The sequence below is a fragment of the Rhinatrema bivittatum genome, chromosome 4 (assembly GCF_901001135.1).
Source record: "Rhinatrema bivittatum chromosome 4, aRhiBiv1.1, whole genome shotgun sequence".
Taxonomy (NCBI): Eukaryota; Metazoa; Chordata; class Amphibia; order Gymnophiona; family Rhinatrematidae; genus Rhinatrema; species Rhinatrema bivittatum.
In genome coordinates this window covers 284,707,210-284,720,604 of record NC_042618.1, presented here as the reverse complement: position 1 = coordinate 284,720,604, position 13,395 = coordinate 284,707,210, and the positions used below count along the sequence as shown (strand labels likewise).

Here is a 13,395-nt window from a genome sequence, read left to right as displayed (position 1 = left end):
GATTTTTGACAATTTAAAATATATCTGACGATTGTTTTAAATCATCAAAAAACGATTCACATCCCTACTAAGAAGATCCCATGCTACTGATGCAATTAATAGCAGTGGCTATTCCCTAAGTAAACGTGATTAATAGCTGTTAATGGACTTCTCCATGAACTTCTCCAAACCTTTTTTAAACCCAGCTACACTAACTGCACTAACCACATCATCTGGCAACAAATTCCAGAGCTTTATTGTGTGCTGAGTGAAAAAGAATTTTCTCCAATTAGTTTTAAATGTGCTACTTGCTAACTTTATGGAATGCCCTCTAGTCCTTCTATTATTCGAAAGTGTAAATAACCGATTCACATCTACTCGTTCAAGACCTCTCATGATCTTAAAGACCTCTATCATATCCCACCTCAGCCTTCTCTTCTCCAAGCTGAACAGCCCTAACCTCTTCAGCCTTTCCTCATATGGGAGCTGTTCCATCCCTTTTATCATTTTGGTTGCCCTTCTCTGTACCTTCTCCATCGCAACTATATCTTTTTGAGATGCGGCGACCAGAATTGTACACAGTATTCAAGGTGTGGTCTCACCATGGAGTGATATAGAGGCATTATGACATTTTACGTTTATTAACCATTCCCTTCCTAATAATTCCTAACATTCTGTTTGCTTTTTTGACTGCCGCAGCACACTGAACCAACGTTTTTAAAGTATTATCCACTATGATGCCTAGATCTTTGTCCTGGGTGGTATATGGAACCTAACATCATTAACTACAGCAAGGGTTATTTTTCCCTATAAGCAACACCTTGCACTTGTCCACATTAAATTTCATCTGCCATTTGGATGCCCAATCTTCCAGTCTTGAAAGGACCTCCTATAATGTATCACAATCCGCTTGTGATTTAGCTACTCTGAATAATTTTGTATCATCCACAAATTTGATAACCTCACTCGTCGTATTCCTTTCCAGATCATTTATATATATATATTGTAGGGATGTGCAGCCCGAAAGTTTATGTTCATAAGTCCATAAGTCGAATGGGGGGCTCATTTGCGGTCAATATGGACATATGGAGAATTCCATAAGTTGAGTCTATGTCCATATGTGCAAATAAAAATTTAAATAAAAATTTAAACCCCTCACCCTCCTTAATCCCCCCCAAAACTTACCAAAATTCCCTGGTGGTCCAGCAGGGAGTCAGGAAGCCATTCCTCCCAGTGGTTTTGCGAGGAGCACGTGACGGCCGCGTCACGTCGATGACGCGGCCGTCACGTGGTCCACCGGGATTTCGCTCCCGGAGCCCTCGTTTTGAACAAACTGAACTTTTGGCCAGCTTGGGGGGGTCAGGAGGCCCCCCCAAGCTGGCCAAAAGTTCCTTTTGGGCCCAACAAGGGGTCCGGGAGCGGACCCGAGGGGAATCACGTGACGTCCGCGTCACTCCGTCGTGACGCCGATGTCACGTGGTCCATTGCGGTTCCGCTCCCGGAACCCTCGTTGGGCCCAAAAGGCACTTTTGGCCAGCTTGGGGGGGCCTCCTGACCCCCCCCAAGCTGGCCAAAAGTTCAGTTTGTTCAAAACGAGGGCTCCGGGAGCGAAATCCCGGTGGACCACGTGACGTCGATGACGCGGCCGTCACGTGGTCCACCGGGATTTCGCTCCCGGAGCCCTCGTTTTGAACAAACTGAACTTTTGGCCAGCTTGGGGGGGCCTCCTGACCCCCCCAAGCTGGCCAAAAGTGCCTTTTGGGCCCAATGAGGGTTCCGGGAGCGGAACCGCGATGGACCACTTGACGTCGGCGTCACGACGGAGTGACGCGGACATCACGTGATTCCCCTCGGGTCCGCTCCCGGGACCCTCACGGAACTTTTGGCCAGCTTGGGGAGTTTTGGTAAGTCTTGGGGGAGGGGGATTAAGGAGGGTGAGGGGTTTAAATTTTTATTTAGATCAACAATCGCGATTTCCAACGTATTCAACATAGCTATGTTGAATACGTTGGAAATCCGATCGTTTACGCCTCATCATTTTTTTAAGTTAAAAAAAAAAATAAGTTGCGTTTTTCATTTAAGTTCAAAACGAATGCACACCCCTAATATATTGCAAATTATATAAATTGCAAATTCCGAATCATCACACATCCCCCTTACCCAAGCCATCCCACAGGGCTCTTCACTATCCTCCACGCTCTTTAATATATACCTGCTACCACTCTGCCACCTCCTCTCCGACCTTGGTCTTAAAGTTTTTCTTATATGCAGACGATGTCCAAATCCTCATCTCTATCCAAGAATCCCTCACCAAATCTCTTAAGTTTTGGGAAACATGCCTCATCTCCATTAACTCCCTACTCTCTAACCTCCACCTTGCTTTAAACTCCTCCAAAACTGAACTCCTCATCATTTCAAATCACCCTGACCGGACGCCACCATCTGCGTGTGACCTCACCCTCCCCTCAAATGCTTTTCCCTACTTCGTGCGAGATCTCGGTGTCTCCCTAAACTACCAAGTAAACTTCAAAAACCACATTAACACAATCATAAAGGGAGGATTTTTCAAGCTCCATATCCTCAAAAAACTTAAACCCCTACTCCATTCGCAAGACTTCTGCACAGTCCTGCAAGCGACAATGTTATAAAAAAGTGATTACTGCAATTCCTTACATCTAGGCCTTCCCTACTCTACTATTAGACCCTGCAAATGTTACAGAATGCTATGGTAAGAATCCTTACAAATACACACAAAGCCGACCACATCACCCCTATTGTTAAGGAACTCCATTGGCTTCCCATCTCCTCCCGCATCAGATACAAAACCCTCACCATTATTCACAACTCCTTGCACAACCACAATCACTCCTGGTTTGAGGATGCTCTTCGATTCCGCTCCTCCAATCGTCCTATTAGAACCGCACTTTCAGGAACCCTCTACACCCCTTCCCTTAAATGTGCTCACCACACTTCCACCAGAGAAAGAGCCCTATCCATTGCAGGCTTCTCCCTCTGGAACACTATGACACTTGAGCCCGATTAGAACCATGCATTCAGAAATTCAAAACAGGGGTTAAAACATGGCTCTTTAAAATGGCCTACCCTGATCTGGATCCTACGTAGTCCCCCTGCTCCCTCTACTCCTTCAGAGAAAGAGCCTTTGTCATTAACGTACTCATAGCCTTCTCCTTTATTCCCATTTCTCTGCACCTCCTTATATAACCCCTTTTTTACCCCTTTACCTCCTTCCCCTGTCCTTAAACCCTACCTTTTTCTCTATAGTATACCTTTTATACCCTTTTTATTTACCCCCTCCGCTATCCTTTAAACATTACTTTTTCCCTGTAGCAATCCTGCTAGTCTCTATATAGTTGCCTTTCTGAACGCATAATTTGTAATGTCATATATAGTGTCTCCTGTATGTACTAGTTAAAGATAATGTATATTACTGTATATAATACTTTTTGTTATTGTATATAACACTTTTTGGAGTGTTTAATTTATATAAGGTTATCCACAATGTATAAGGTTATACACAGACCCTTATTGAGTGTATAATTTGCAATGCTACTTATTATTATGTTCTACTGTTGTTTTCCATCAGGTACTGTTCCTTTTCTCCTCTTCCTGTTTTCCCCTCTCGTCTATCGCCCCTTCTCTCTTCCTATCTGCTCCCTCTCCCCCCACCCTGGCTTTTTGTAATTTTCTCCTTCAGTTATATTGTAAATCAGCATGATGTACCCACGAATGTCGATATATAAAAGTGAATAAATAAATATATAAATAAAGTATTGAACAGCACCGGTCCAAGTACAGATCCCTGAGGCACTCCACTGTTAACACTTTTCCACTGAGAAAATTGACCATTTAATCCTACTCTCTGTTTCCTGTCTTTTAACCAGTTTGTAATCCATGAAAGGACATCACCTCCTATCCCATGACTTTTTAGTTTTCTTAGAAGCCTCTCATGAGGGACTTTGTCAAATGCCTTCTGAAAATCCAAATATACTACATCTACCGGTTTACCTTTATCCACATGTTTATTAACCCCTTCAAAAAAATGAAGCAGATTTGTTAGGCAAGACTGTGTTCCATTAAACCATGTCTTTCTATATGCTCTACGATTTTTATCTTGAGAATAGTTTCACTATTTTTCCCAGCACTGAAGTCAGGCTCACTAGTCCATAGTTCAGCTTGGAGAAGAGATGGCTGAGGGGAGATATGATAGAGGTCTTTAAGATCATGAGAGCTCTTGAACGAGTAGATGTGAATCAGTTATTTACACTTTCGAATAATAGAAGGACTAGGGAGCATTCCATGAAGTTAGCAAGTAGCACATTTAAGACTAATCGAGAAACTTCTTTTTCACTCAATGCACAATAAAGCTCTGGAATTTGTTGCCAGAGGATGTGGTAAGTGCAGCTAGTGTAGCTGGGTTCATAAAAGGTTTGGATAAGTTCTTGGAGGAGAAGTCCATTAATGGCTATTAATCATGTTTACTTAGGGAATAGCCACTGCTATTAATTGCGTCAATAGCATGGGATCTTCTTAGTGCTTGGGTAATTGCCAGGTTCTTGTGGCCTGGTTTGGCCTCTGTTGGAAACAGGATGCTGGGCTTGATGGACCCTTGGTCTGACCCAGCATGGCAATTTCTTATGTTCTTATGTTATGTTTTTAGTTACACGGATCACCCCTGGAGCTCTTTTTAAATATTGGCGTTACATTGGCCACCCTCCAGTCTTCAGGTACAATGGATGATTTTAATCATAGGTTATAAATTTTAACTAATAGATCAGATATTTCATTTTTGAGTTCCTTCAGTACCCTGGGATGCATACCATCCGGTCCAGGTGATTTGCTATTCTTTAGTTTGTCAATCTGGCCTACTACATCTTCCAGGTTCACAGTGATTTCGTTCAGTTCTTCTGACTCATCACCCCTTAAAACCATCTCCGGAACTGATATATCCCCAACATCCTCATTAGTAAACACGGAAGCAAATAATTAATTTAGTCTTTCTGCAATGTCCTTATCTTCCCTAAGAGCCCCTTTAACCCCTCGGTCATCTAATGGTCCAACCGACTCCCTTACATGTTTCTTGCTTCGGATATATTTTAAAAAGTTTTTATGAGTTTTTCCCTCTATGGCCAACTTCATTTCAAATTCTCTCTTCACCTGTCTCATCTATGTTTTACACTTAACTTGACAATGCTTATGTTTTATCCTATTTTCTTCAGATGGATCCTTCTTCCAATTTTTGAAGGATGCTTTTTTGGCTAAAATAGCCTCTTTCACCTCACCTTTTAACCATGATGGTAATCGTTTTGCCTTCCTTCCACCTTTCTTAATGTGTGGAATACATATGGCTAGCACCTCTAGGATTGTATTTTTTTTTTTTTTAATTTATATTTTATTAGTTTTTTAAACAATTTACATTGTATAAAACACAAAGCAAATTTTCTGTTACTACACAAAACATACAAAGAAACATATATCCCATAAATAATCTGTAACAAGAAAATTCTAGTCCTCATTATGGGAGGCACTCTTCACAGGAAAAAAAAACATTAATGAAATCTGTAATCATGCTTTACAGAAATAATGGGAGTTTAATTATTTTATGCAGTTATTCCTCAACCCGTCTGCTTATCTATTAAAAAAGATTCAAGGTGAGTGGGATCTTGGAAAATGAACTTGTTCCTTTGATATAACACTGAACACTTGGAGGGAAATTTTAAATAAAATGTTGCCCCAATAGCTAATACTCTAGGCTTCAGTGACAAAAATTGTTTACGTCTAGCTTGTGTTGCTTTAGCAACATCAGGGAATATTTGAATGCGTTGACCACAAAAAATATGGTCCTTATTTTCAAAATACTTTTGCAAGACTAAATTTTTGTCCCTCTCTCTAGTGAAAGTTACCAAAAGTGTAGACCTTAATTGGATATCGTCCTGAGAGGCCTCTAAAAATGATGTTAAGTTGGGGGATTGTTGAACTATATCCATTTCCACTTGTCCCCCCTGCAACCTTAATCTGGATTTAGGAATATAATATAATTTGGATATAGCTGTCTCATCAATTGTCACTATAGATAGTACTTCTACCAAATATTTTTTTAATAACTCCATAGCAGAAAGTAATCTGGTCTCTGGAAAATTTAAAAACCTAAGACTTTTAACACGGTTTTGATTTTCCAGGTTTTCTAACTGTCTATGTGTTATCAAACCATCTTTAATAGAAGAATTATTTACTTCTTTTAACATCTCAATCTGAGTGGAGAAATTTGTACTTTGATCTTCTAACTGTGTCATACGATTATTATATTTCTCCATTTCATTTTTAAATTCCAATGTAGTCATTCTATTTTGTTCAATTGATTTAGACAGAGTTTTTTGTAAATTATCCAGAACCCTCCATACATCTCTTAAGGTAATGTTTTGGGGGTCTAATGGTTCCAGAGCCAACTCCTGTGGCTCAGTTCCCAATTTCACCCCTACAATTTCATTATTCGTTATCACATTTGACCCTTCACCAGTAAGGTTCAAAAGTTCTCTTTGACCATTTAAACTTGACAGAGATGTAGGATTAGAGTTTTCCATGTTGGATTGAGATAACTGCGTTAGCCCTTGTGGCTCTGGGGATCCTGATGAAAATGAAATTTCTGGAATTGTTCTTTGAGATGGTCGACTTACCCCTCTTGCTACATGTGAGTCCATCGGCCCTCTCACCGGAAGCCCTGGGGAGGAGGTCCAAATTTTAACCTTCCTCTTCCTGCCCATATGTAACGAAAATAAATCCAGGAAAAAGTTTTCAGAAGGGGCGCGCCCCTTTGGCGCGCGGCTTCAGCTGCACGCCGACGGCTGTGCGCTGTAGCTTCCTCCAATTTAAGGTAATTCGGTCCGTCCCCTTCCGATGACCTCAGGGTGTGGGCGGAGCTTCCAGCGGAACCGGGATGATCTTGTGACTCCAACCCCGGCAAGGGGATAGGAGCCCTGAGCACAGTTCCAGGCTGCTCCTCTCTCGAAGAGAGGTTTCTTCCACAGATACCTCCACAGAACGCTGTAGCTTCCTCCAATTTAAGGTAATTCGGTCCGTCCCCTTCCGATGACCTCAGGGTGTGGGCGGAGCTTCCAGCGGGACCGGGATGATCTTGTGACTCCAACCCCAGCAAGGGGATAGGAGCCCTGAGCACAGTTCCAGGCTGCTCCTCTCTCGAAGAGAGGTTTCTCCCACAGATACCTCCACAGAATGCTGTAGCTTCCTCCAATTTAAGGTAATTCGGTCCGTCCCCTTCCGATGACCTCAGGGTGTGGGCGGAGCTTCCAGCGGGACCGGGATGATCTTGTGACTCCAACCCCGGCAAGGGGATAGGAGCCCTGAGCACAGTTCCAGGCTGCTCCTCTCTCGAAGAGAGGTTTCTCCCACAGATACCTCCGAGGATTGTATTTTTAAACAATGTCCATGCCTGTTGAATACTTTTAACCTTTGCAGCTGCACCTTTCAGATTTTTCTAACTATTTTCCTCATTATATCAAAGTTTCCCTTTTGAAAGTGTTAGAGCTGCAGATTTACTTATTGTCCCCCTTCCAGTTATTAGTTTAAATTTGATCATGTTATGATAACTGTTGCCAAGCGGCCCCACCACCATTACCTCTTTCACCAAATCCTGCCTTCCACTAAGAATTAAATCTAAAATAGCTCCCTCTCTTGTTAGTTCCTGAACCAATTGCTCCATGAAGCAGTCATTTATTACATCCAGGAACTTTATGTCTCTAGCAAGTCCTGGTGTTACATTTACCCAGTCAATATTGGGGTAATTGAAATCTTAAAAATTGTATTAAGGAGAGTCAATACAGTAACCCAATAGGAAAACTGTCAAAAACGAGGGAAACTGATTTTTAATTCAAATTATTGCCTATAGTGACGGTGTCATCAAGCCAGACATTGTGATTCAAACCCAAATCCAACCGGACTTCTAATCATTCACCATCACTGTAAAAAATATTTATTTATTTTTATGTGAAAACTATTTTTGTGTATTTTTTTTGTTTTTCAATATCAAAAAATAGTCCAAAGGACTTCTGTACTTCACTCCATTGATAATGTGAAGATAAAAGATAGCAAGCATTCTCTCAATGCATAATATAAATAGCGCCCAACACGGCCGATGTTTCGCTTAACAAAGCTTCCTCAGGGGCATCTAGATAACATTAGCATAGGAGTATTTGCCTAGAAATTAAAAGAGACAGTCTTAGCGACTTTCTATAAAGAGGATAGAAAACAGTACTTATCTGACCGCCATAGGCTACCGATTCAAAATGGACACGAAGTCTCCATCATTCTTCTGCATCGCAGGGAGGAAACGAGGCTGACGTGTACGTCTTAATAAATATTCATCAGATGTGACGTCATTCGATGACGTGTTGATTGTCAAAAAAATCATCGTTAATTAATTGGTATTATAACAATGAATAAGGCACTATATCATAGGAAAAATATTTTTTGTGTATAGATGAACAAAAAATGAAAAGCTGAAGTATGAACTTTATCCTAAAAAAGTGTGTAATTCGAGATCGGCATTTAAACCTGCCGGGCTCACTGTCCCCAAACGGTAAATCCAGCGTTGTTCTAATTTTAAAAGCTGTGCTTCACGATTGCCGCCACGCCAGTGTGTTGGAACATGATCAATGGCACAGAATTTGAGATCACTGAATAGATGTTTATGTGCTGAACAATGTGCAACCAACGGCTCATCTATACGGGAATTCTTTAAGTTGGATCTATGTTCTATCATCCGCGTTTTTAGGAGACGTTTAGTTTTTCCAACATATTGTAAGCCACTTGGACAGACAATCAAGTAAATCACCATCATTGATGTACATGATGTTGTATGTTTCAAGAAAATTGTATAGCCTGATTGCAAAGTGATACTTTCTATTACTGACATTGACATCGGGCAAACTGAGCAATTATTGCATGGTTGGTGAGAACCCACAATCGTGTTATCATTGTCCTTAATAGTGAAGTCCAAACGTACCAGCATATTTTTTAAATTGGATGCCCTTGAAAAAGTGATTCGAGGGGGGGATTGAAAAACTCCATGTAACTGTAATACATGCCAGTTGTCATAAATAGCTCTTCGAATTTTATATGCCTGAGGAGAAAATGGTAAAACACAGGTATATTGAGTGGAATTGTCATTAGAGGTGCTTGAAAGAAATAACCACTCACGATGTGCAAACTTTGCACGCAAATAGGCTTTTCGGATGCATGTGCGCGGATAACCCCATTGTAAAAAGCGTTCAAAAAGATTTTTTGCATGAACCTAAAATCCTGGATCGGCGCACGCAAGGCTATCAATTCTGTATAGCCGGCGCGCGCCGAGCCGCGCAGCCTACCCCCGTTCCCTCCGAGGCCGCTCCGAAATCGGAGCGGCCTCGGAGGGAACTTTCTTTTGCCCTCCCCTCACCTTCCCCTCCCTTCCCCTACCTAACCCACCCGCCCGGCCCTGTCTAAACCCCCCCCTTACCTTTGTCGGGGGATTTACGCCTCCCGGAGGGAGACGTAAATCCCTGCGCGTCAGCGGGCCGCTAGCGCGCCGAGATGCGACCTGGGGGCAGGTCCAAAGGGCACGGCCACGCCCCCGGACCGCCCCGTGTCGTAGCCACGCCCCCGGGCCCGCCCCCGGAACGCTCCCGACACGCCCCGAAAACGCCACGCGGTTCGGGCCCGCCCCCCTACACGCCCCCGACACGCCCCCCTCAGAAAAATCCGGGACTTACGCGAGTCCCAGGGCTCTGCGCGCGCCGGTAGGCCTATGTAAAATAGGCTCACCGGCGCGCAGGGCCCTGCTCACCTAAATCCGCCCGGATTTTGGCGGATTTAGGCGAGCAGGGCTCTTAAAATCCGCCCCAAAGTGTCACACCCCCACCAAGTTGATCCTCCCTATGATTGTGATATAATTTGTACCCTGATATAGCACTGTCCCATTGGTTATCCTCCTTCCACTAAGTCTCTGTGATGCCAATTATGTCAATCTCATCATTTGCTGCTATACACTCTAACTCTCCTATCTTACTTCTTAGACTTCTGGTATTGGCATACAGACATTTCAAAATGTGTTTTTTGTTTGTATTAGCCTGCTTTTCTGTTGTTAGGGATCACACGTCTTTATTAAGCTGAGTGGGATGTGTGTACGGTAGGAGATATACAAGCATCTGGGTGGCTTTTAAAATTTGGTGGGCGCATGTGAGCTCGACTTGTGCACACATCTTCCGATTTTGCTGTGCACCAGGCTTTTAAAATCTTCCTTCTAACATGGCTTTTGTCATCACCTCCTCTTGTGATTGCTCCAGAAGTGCTTTTAGATTAACCCTCTTTCCCTGCTCTGGAGCACTCTTCACTCCACTAACTCTAGAAATATCTTGCAGAGGTATTGGCATGTACAGAAGTTTTAACATAGTGGGCAGATCCTCCACAGAAAATGTCAACCCCTCAATCAAATATTTACTTAAATATCTTTAGGTGAAATCAGAGGTGATTTAGGGAAAAATAACAAAACAAAGATAACACTTTATTGGTATTTTCCAACATTTTATCTTTATAATGTAAACTTAGAGTCACATTAACAGAATGAAAGAATGTCCGCTTTTCTTTACATCCCTGCAGACGATTATCATAAGACAAAAATGTTTTATCTTGAGATTGAAATGTCAAAACTGTGTCATTCAAAAAAGCACAAAGTTTATTAATACAACCATTCAGCAAAGCTTCCATCCAAGTCACTATAGACCAAATCTCTTTAAGGAAACCTGAACTAGGGGCCACTAAAGTAAGGGCAGCCACAAACTCGACAGGCTTTGGCATGCTGTGGAAAAATTCAACTCCTGTGTCATTGCATCCTCTCCAAGGAATCACTCATATTCAATCTTATACCTTCCTGTTGAAATCCAACAATCCCAGACCCTCCACCTGCTCTCTAGAATAAGAATGTTCAGGTACAGTCACTACTCACTCCAGGGATCCAGCCACTACAGCTGCAGCTCACAATTCCTGAACCGTGGAACCTTAGGGGTAGATTTTCAAATAGCGCAAATTGGCCTACTTTTGCTGGCGCATCAGGCGCCAGCAAAAGTAAGCTGGATTTTAGTAGATACGCGCGGAGCCGCGCGTATCTGCTAAAAACCTGGATCGCGCGCAAGGCTATTGATTTTGTATAGCCGGCGCGCGCCGAGCCGCGCAGCCTACCCCCGTTCCCTCCGAGGCCGCTCTGAAATCGGAGTGGCCTCGGAGGGAACTTCCTTTTACCCTCCCCTCACCTTCCCCTCCCTTCCCCTACCTAACCCACCCACCCGGCCCTGTCTAAGCCCCCCCCCCTTACCTTTGTCGGGGGATTTACGCCTCCCAGAGGGAGGCGTAAATCCCCGCGCGCCAGCGGGCCTCTTGTGCGCCGGGACGCGACCTGGGGGCAGGTACAGAGGGCGCGGCCACGCCCCTGGACCGCCCCGGGCCGTAGCCATGCCCCCGTACCCGCCCCCAAAACGCTGCCGACACGCCCCCTAAACGCCGCGACGACCGGGCCCGCCCCCGACACGCCCCCCTCGGAGAACCCCGGGACTTACACGAGTCCTGGGGCTCTGCGCGCGCCGGTAGGCCTATGTAAAATAGACTCACCGGCGAGCAGGGCTCTGAAAATCCGCCCCTTAGCATCTGGTGTCAAGATGATTGGTGTATCAAGCAGGTCAAGGCTATTTGGCAGGAGGTAGGGGATCTGCTCTCCAGGCTTAAGGAGACTTCTCACTCCATTGGCCTCTCCTGCCACAGACAACCACTTTCAGCTGACTGACTGTGCCATCCACAGCAAAAGAGAATCAATCAGGCTAGCTTCCCAGGGCATCAAGGGCTCTGTGGGGTAGATCTTCTATTTCCCATTATGCTTCACTATGATGTTTCAGAGGTGGGGGCTCAGACATTAAATCTTCAAGTAGAGCCCCAACATGGCTGTGCATCTGCCATCTTGCTCTTGCCCATAGTTTTTCTTTTTGAAAATTATTAGGATGTGCAGGAGGACAATTTTCATTTTCACTAGATTTTTTTTTTTTTTTCATTTCATGGGGTTTCGGGATTCATTTCATTTAATATTTGTTTCCATGTTGCCTTTGTGCCCGTTTTGCTCCTTCTATGCTTTCTATCGGTTCTATGTACCCCCTTCCCCCTCCCTGTTCAATGTACTTTCCATTCTTTTTTTCCACTGTAAACCGATATGATGTTTCGACTAATATCGGTATAAAAAAAATTCTTAAATAAATAATATTTATTTTCGTTTCATTGGGTATATCAAAATAAACATTAAATAAAAAAGAAGCCCAAACCAAAAAAACAAAAAGAAATGCATCCCTTCTTACTGTTCCTTAGCCCTTCCAACCCTTCCCTGACCTTACTTAGCTCATCAGAGTTTCCGAATTAAAACAAGACAGATTTATGACTAGTCACTTGTGCTGTGCCCCCCCCCCCCCCCCCCACTGCATTTAAAATAATACCAGTCTCAGGTCCATCCAGCACTAAGTTGTTTTATGATTATAAAGTAATCTATCCACAATGCATTGAATATTAATATTTTCAATAATATATTTCTAAAGGTTTCCTTGACCATCTGTGTTGAAAATTTGATCATACGTACAGGAGTGAATTTTCAAAAGTATATGTACATAAAATGAGGTTTAAATGAGTATATAGGCCTTTAGAAAATTTTACTGGGGTTGTATGCATAAAAGTACACGCAGAAGCAATTTCACATTTACATACACACATTCTTGAAAGAGGTGTTCTTGGGCCAGAATTAGAGTGGAATAACAATTTCTACACATTTTTTAAAATGTTAAATGTGCACATTAATGTACACATGAACATTAACACCTTCTCTCATACAGGTGAAAATGTGTGTATGCATGCCGCACAAGAGTTTGCGTGTACCCAAGCACTTCAGCGCTAAATACCATGCTATAAAATTGAGATCATACTTTCTAAACAATTGTGTATGGGAAGCCAAATGAAAAGAAATTACAGAGAGGTGATGGCATAGTATTGAATTTTCTGGAACTTCGTGTTGTTCTAATCAGTAATAACTGAACATGTCACCAAATAATAGCATTTCCTGTACCTAAACCATTTCATAGCTTTCAGTCTTGTGGGGGCATTTTTAATAACTTGATGAGTTGCAAAATATATCATTATTTTAATATGTGTATTTCACAGCTAATTTTCAAAGGGAAAATAAATAACCAGGTAATATATCTTTGATGATGAGCCAGTAAAAAAAAAGGCATGTGCAAAGGACAAACATACTTTGCACCTGCTGTTTGTGCAGACAGACGATCGGAGGTAAAATAGACTTTGGAAATCTAATGTATGCAATCT

At 42.8% G+C, this 13,395-nt stretch overlaps 1 protein-coding gene across 1 annotated transcript in view; it reads left to right on the top strand.

The window, feature by feature from the left end:
- Positions 1-13,395, top strand: part of LMNTD1 (lamin tail domain containing 1) — a 1,277,316-nt gene that overhangs the window by 270,636 nt on the left and 993,285 nt on the right. The window lies entirely within an intron of this gene.